We start from the raw sequence: 7,264 nt of genomic DNA on the forward strand, positions 1-7,264 counted from the left end.
TCAGACAACTATCACAATTTTATTAGCACTAACGTTTCACTCCATCAAAATTTATTAAGTCAGCAACGAAATTTGACTGTAATGACTAAATTGTTTTTTTGGCATATCTCGTGGACCTTTGAGATCATTTTGATACCACAGGGACTTAATTGGAAATTAGGTAAACCACAAAGACTATTTTCTTTTGCATTTTTCCCTATTTTTTCTTTTAGTTTTTAAGAGAATAAGGGTATTATAGGAATATAATAAAAAAGTAGCATTTTTAGCACACTTTGGTAGTTTGATGTACCACTTTAGCACACTTTATGCTTCATGAGGCTTTTTTAAAAAACGGTTGTTAGTTGAAGGGCCTTTCGTCCCCAAAGGGCTTAATCGACGGGGAATCATGACTCATGAAACGGAGCAACAGTTCCTTTTATGCCAATAGAGCTTGACTGGTTGGTTGAAGAGTTATGGCTAACTTCAGGAGAGAATCTTGCTAACCCAAAGTCTCCAACATGCCCAATCATTTTGTCGTCGAGAAGAACATTGCTCGCCTTTAGGTCACTGGTGTGCTGTCACAGGCAACCAAAAATAAAACCTATACTTTTAAAAATACATGTAGTAGTGCGAGTAAGGGTCGTTCCCACGGAGAGTATTTAGCTTAGTTTTATGCTACGTGAACAAGGATGGGGGTTTTGAGTATAACGAAAACATTTTTAAGAAGAACAACTAAGGAACAATTCAAATTAAAATATCGAAATCAATCAAAAGAACAAACCTTGGTCTAAGTCAACATCCACCATCGGAATTTTACAATTGATCATCGATGCAAGTATATATCAATTCATACTTTGAATATTCACCATTGGAACTATTTTCCTATCTCTCCTTAGTCGCAGTTAATTAGAAAACAAGTGATCTAATTAACCATAACTACTAAACAACCCAAGACAAGCGCTAAAGGTTTAATCTAGTAGCAGCCTTAAGAATTAGAGAGATCGATGAAGCTAAACAACACAAGCACAAGTGGTTGCGTTTAATTTCGTTGAACGTTCTTCCTAAGATCTAATAATTTCTAACGCAACAAATCATTAAATCTTAGTTGTTTCACAAATTGGAGGGATCAAACAATTACGGATTTGATATCTAACCTAGCAGTAGATTGCAACGAATAATAAACTAGTAGGCCTCCTAGTAATTAAATGAGACAATCATGAAAATAGGCACAGAAGAACATCTGATACTCAAAGTATAAATTGAACAATAAAAACAAATTAGATCTCATAGTTTTATTGATTCCGAGGCTTCTGTTTCCTTCAGCCAATTATGAAAGTTTTACCACGCAGGGCCATGATTAAAACTCAAAGGAGAAGTTAGAGAAGAGGGGAGAAGATGCGTGTCTAGTCTGATGATTCCCTCCTCTTTATACGTGTCAGATCCACGTATTAGATTTGCATGCTAAGGAACGTTTCAGAACGTCAACAATGTAGGTGCAGCAACTTCAATCCCGATTTAGACCTTGATGCATTCATTATCTCTCAAAACTCAAAACATAAAAGTTGTAGAGCTTTTTCTTTTTGTTCCATAACATCTTGAATCATCTCAATCGGAGCTTGGATGAGAGAGTTATGCCCAGATCACGAAGCGATGTCGAAACTGTCCAAAATCGCCCAATTAGCTTTGTTTTGTGTTGTGCAAAAATCTACCTAAATTAATAGGTAAATAATTGTACGTTTTACCTGCAAGTGCACAAGGTCAACATGGTAGTATAAGGTGCAAGTATAGGATCATTCCCACAAGGATTGCTGAATTTATGTTTAAAAATAGATTCCTTAAGCAAAAGCAAAATAAAAGTTGATTGTTGATGTGATGATGACAAAGGGTAGGGCTTTGATATCCACCACTAATTATATTAAACTAGTATTTCAATATGCCAATGCTTTGATCAAGTTATGCATATTTAATTTGCCAACCTAAGGGCATGGGTGTATATTCCTTAAGCTATTGATTTCCCTAAGCAACGAGCTAGGCATGGGTGTATAGTCTAACTTTTCTCTTTCCTAAAGGATTTAGCATAGTATATACTAAGTTGTTCTTTAGAAAAGCATATGTTCTATGGAAATCAACAAATACACAGGGCCTAGGGCATGGGTGTATACTCCTAGTTCCCTATGTTGATTAACCCAAGAATCGCGGTGCGGATTCTTTTGTTACTTAAGTTAAACCCAGGACTCGGTCATCCAAATTGATTTAACTAACAAATTCATACCACATGCACAAGTTGATCAAGCATGCACATATGAGGAATTCATGCAAGCAGGTATTAATCAAGTTAAATAGCACAACATGATCATCACAAGGCCCCAATATTGAAATATTAATTTAACATAACTAGGGCTTCAATCTAGCCCTACTAAATAAATTAGCTACACGTAGAATTGATGTTAAACATCTTCATAAAAGAAAAGAAAAGAAAGGAAAGAATAAACTCGAGACTTGACTTGAGAGCTCCTATTCTTCTCCCTTCTCCAAGCGTACCTATTCTAAAGGCTTAGGAGTCTATTTATAGGATTTAGAAGTCCTTGGAAAAGTAGTAAACCCTAGGGTTTTCGTAGGGTCTCAGTTCTATTACAATTTGGAGTTTGAAAAACCCTAATATGGAAATAGTGACATTATAGCTACCACTTGGGATGCCTCCTGTGCACGGGTGCGCTCGATCGCAGCCCGTGTGTGCTCGATTGCTCCTGGCCTGGCTCGTGCAGCATCTTCTCTGGTATTGCGCTCGATCGCAGGTACCTTGCGATTGATCGCAGTACCAGGGAGCTCCAATTTTTCCATCTTCTCTTTTTGAGCCTAAATCACCCAGTTTTATTTCACTTTCTTCCAAAAGCCTGTAAAAACATCAAAAACACAAAAAGGAATTAAAATGGCCTAATTAACTACAACTAAAAAATTAAAACATGTAAGATAAGAGCTAAAAATATGAATATTTTAGCGCTTATCACACCCCCAAACTTACATATTGCTAGTCCCTTAGCAATACAAAACTAAAAACTAAAAGGAAACTGAAAACAAAAAGATAAATCCATCTTTCGTGGGATGTACGATTGCATTTAGCATATGCAATAAGCCTTTTAAACCACTAGGAATTCCCCAGTGGACGAGTGAAGTCTCGTGAGGGTGTTCTAGAAATGTTACCCACAAACATCATGCACAGTTTATGTCATCCCAAAAATTAAAGCATTACTTCAAGATCATGATTTTTATTCATTAGCAAGCTTAAAAGATGAACTCCATCTTCACAATGAATTGGAATCTCAAAGTGCAATTACTTACAAATGACATGCTAAAATATCACAAGTTTGAAAATAGTGTAAAGTGAATTAGCACAAAATTATGAGGCTTCCAAATCTTTCCAATATATAAATGTCTCCAAATCTCAAATTTCACTGAAATTCCTATTAGAATGACACAAGGCATATTTCTCTCTCTCTCTTTTTTTTTTTTTTTTTTTTTCTTTTCTCTTTTTTAGTCAGGTTGTGCAATGTTGGTTCTCTTAAGCTTTCTAATTGACCCTCGTAGCGAGTGTTAAGTCAATGGCTCCCAAACCAGGTGGTATTAGGGCATTAGGTGTAGAGACACCCCTAAGGACCTACTAACTCAAGTCAAAAAGGCTACAAAACCAACTAACCATGACAATGATAAAATCCAAAATTTTCGCCTTTTGACGTGAACACTCAATGCTTTGAAACAAGAGGTCCAGTTACTCAGTAAAAACCATCAATGATCATTTATTTCACTTTTAATTTTTTTTTTTTTTTTCATATATGCCATAGTGTCATCTAATAAGTCATCCAATTCATCCATGATGCAGAAACATACATATCAGATCTCATGTCATACCTCACAGATTATGTGCTAATGTGCTTGTGTGATTAGATCAAACCTGTGATTTTTCAATTGTCCTAAACAAGTAACCAACCTAACAAATTTACTCATCAGATCATGTGTTCCAAATTTTAAGCTCACTGATGAATTCAAGCCACAATTCTTTCTAGATCAACCTAAAATTTTAGGATAAACATGAACATGCATAAATTTATTTATTTATTTATTTTTTAACATAAACAACACTCAAAACAGACAATTAACATAAACTTGGGACAAAGTGTGTGTGAACATGTGTACCCATACCCCCAAACTTAAATGACACATTGTCCCTAATGTGTTTAAATGAAGGAAAAAGTGTACCGGGGAGATGGTCGACCATGTCTTGGAAAGCATGACTCATGGCACACCCCCAAACTTGAATTGAAGCACACTTGTCCCGTCCTCTTAGTGGCATCAGTACCACTATTATGAGTATATGCGCTTGAGGTTCTTGCTTGCTCAACACATCTACTGGTGACTGTAAGACTCCTAGTGTGAAGAGCTGCACTTGAGCTCTTCAGAATTAGGCTCTTGTGCTCTTGTAGGAGTGGGATCTCTTTGAACTGTGACTGCCTTCAGCTGCTGGTGATTGCTTGGGTTAGGTACTGTTTGAGCTGGGAATTCCACCTGCTTCCTCTCACTCAGCTCCTTTGCCATCTGACCCATTTGCACTTCCAGCTTTTGTATGGCTTGCTCAGTCTTTGTATTGACATGTTTTTGATCAGCCATGAATTGTTGTTGTGAAGTCACCAGGCTATGTATCATATTCTCTAGTTGGTTCATCTTTGGCTCTTAAGTTGGTTGACTTGCTTGTTGGGTCCCTTTCTGTTGTCCTTGATTATTACTCTATGAGAAATTGGGATTGTTGCCCCATCCTAGATTGTAAGTATTGGAGTATGGGTAGTTCTTGTGAGGATAATTATGTTGTCCCACAAAGTTCACCTCTTCTTGTTCTGCAAAAGGACACTTCTTAGTGGTGTGATCTAAATGGGAACAAATAGCACATACCTGGAATTGCGTGTCTTGTTGCAGCGGTGAAGTTTTCTGAACAGTCATGGCTTTGACAAGCATAGCCAATTTCTTTTCTACTGCAGCCAATTGATTAGTTGATCCTCCACTGAGATTCACCTCATACATGCCCTTGCTCTTGACTCCTCTCCTTCCTCGTGAACAGAATTGCTATGAGTGCTCACTTAATGTCTCAAAAATTTCCACAGCTTCCTCACTACTCCTTTCCATAAGTGTTCCTCCGCAAGCTGAATCAACCATCCCTTTGTTAGTATCATCTAATCCTTCATAGAAAATTTGTACGTGCTCATCTTGAGGGATGTTGTGATGTGGACACTTTAGGAGTAAGGAATTGAAGTGATCCCATGCTTCAAAGAACAAGTCCCCGTCTCGTTGTTGGAACATTTGAAGTTCCCTTTTAAGTTGCTTTGTCTTCTGGGCTGGGAAAAACCTCTTTAGAAATTTGGTGGTCAATTCTTCCCAAGTATGAATGGACTCTGCAGGCAAGGAATTGTACCACAGTTTAGCATTATCTTTCAAGGAAAAAGGAAAAAGAACTAACTGAGTCTCTCTTGAGTTAGGCCTTGAACATTCTGCAACTTGCATAAGTCAAAGAATTCCTTAAGATGCAAGTTGGGATCCTCAGTAGTTGTGCCTCTGAAGTGGGTCAATGCATTGAGAATTTGGGGAGAGATATAATAACTGCCATCCACCTCCGATTGATATGCTATGCATGAGGGTTGATGGAGGTTTGTTGGCACGTATGCTTGCTTCATTGGTCTCCTCACTCGTGGTGGATTTGCTTCTAGGAGTCTTGGCCTAATTGAATTTTCTGGCAGGTCTTCCCTTTCAACTTCTTCTTCTCCTTCTTTGTCTCTAAGTCGTTGTCGAATTGTCCGCTCAATTTCAGGATCGAGGGGAAAAATGGTTGAGGCTTGAGATCGACGACCTTGCATGAACTTGGCAGCTTCAGCACTGCCTGGTCCGGATGCTCTCTGGAACTGCACTCGATCGCAGGTTGGTGCGTTCGATTGCAATGCGCTAGATCGCACTTGGCTGACGATTGATCGCGATCACAGAATGCCAATCCGCAACCTGAAACAGAAACAGAAAAGTTAAGGAAAATAAGAAATTCTTTTTAATTTTTGCTAATACTAAATTAAAAATTGAAAATTAAGATAACAAAACTAAAGGAAGATAAATTTAAACAAAATTTGCCGTAATCCCCGGCAACGGCGCCAAAAACTTGTTGTGCAAAAATCTACCTAAATTAATAGGTAAATAATTGTACGTTTTACCTGCAAGTGCACAAGGTCAACATGGTAGTATAAGGTGCAAGTATAGGATCATTCCCACGAGGATTGCTAAATTTATGTTTAAAAATTGATTCCTTAAGCAAAAGCAAAATAAAAGTTGATTGTTGATGTGATGATGACAAAGGGTAGGGCTTTGATATCCATCACTAATTATATTAAACTAGTATTTCAATATGCCAATGCTTTCATCAAGTTATGCATATTTAATGTTTGCCAACCTAAGGGCATGGGTGTATACTCCTTAAGCTATTGATTTCCCTAAGCAACGGGCTAGGCATGGGTGTATAGTCTAACTCTTCTCTTTCCTAAAGGATTTAGCAGGGTATATACTAAGTTGTTCTTTAGAAAAGCATATGTTCTATGGAAATCGACAAACACACAGAGCCTAGGGCATGGGTGTATACTCCTAGTTCCCTATGTTGATTAACCCAAGAATCGCGGTGTGGATTCTTTTGTTACTTAAGTTAAACCCAGGACTCGGTCATCCAAATTGATCTAACTAACAAATCCATACCACATGCACAAGTTGATCAGGCATGCACATATGAGGAATTCATGCAAGCAGGTATTAATCAAGTTAAATAGCACAATATGATCATCACAAGGTGCCAATATTGAAATATTAATTTAACATAACTAGGGCTTCAATCTAGCCCTACTAAATAAATTTGCTACACATAGAGTTGATGTTAAACATCTTCATAAAAGAAAAGAAAAGAAAGGAAAGATTAAACCTGAGACTTGACTTGAGAGCTCCTATTCTTCTCCCTTCTCCAAACGTACCTATTCTAAAGGCTTAGGAGTCTATTTATAGGCTTTAGAAGTCCTTGGAAAAGTAGTAAACCCTAGGGTTTTCGTAGGGTTTCAGTCCTATTACAATTTGGAGTTTGAAAAACCCTAATATGAAAATAGGGACATTATAGCAGCCACTTGGGATGCCTCCTGCGCACGGGTGCACTCGATCGCAGGTCTGCGATCGATCCTTCTTTTGCCCTGCGCTCGATCGCTCCTAGCCTGGTTCGTGCAAC

The 7,264-nt window shown here is 37.9% G+C and overlaps 1 pseudogene; it reads right to left on the reverse strand.

Moving 5' to 3' along the window:
- Positions 1–383: 383 nt before the first annotated feature.
- Positions 384–7,264, reverse strand: part of LOC148584947 (putative LRR receptor-like serine/threonine-protein kinase At3g47570) — a 28,195-nt pseudogene continuing 21,314 nt past the window's right edge.

This window comes from Corylus avellana, chromosome 6, assembly GCF_965113065.1.
Source record: "Corylus avellana chromosome 6, dhCorAvel1.hap1.2, whole genome shotgun sequence".
In the NCBI taxonomy this organism is placed as follows: Eukaryota; Viridiplantae; Streptophyta; class Magnoliopsida; order Fagales; family Betulaceae; genus Corylus; species Corylus avellana.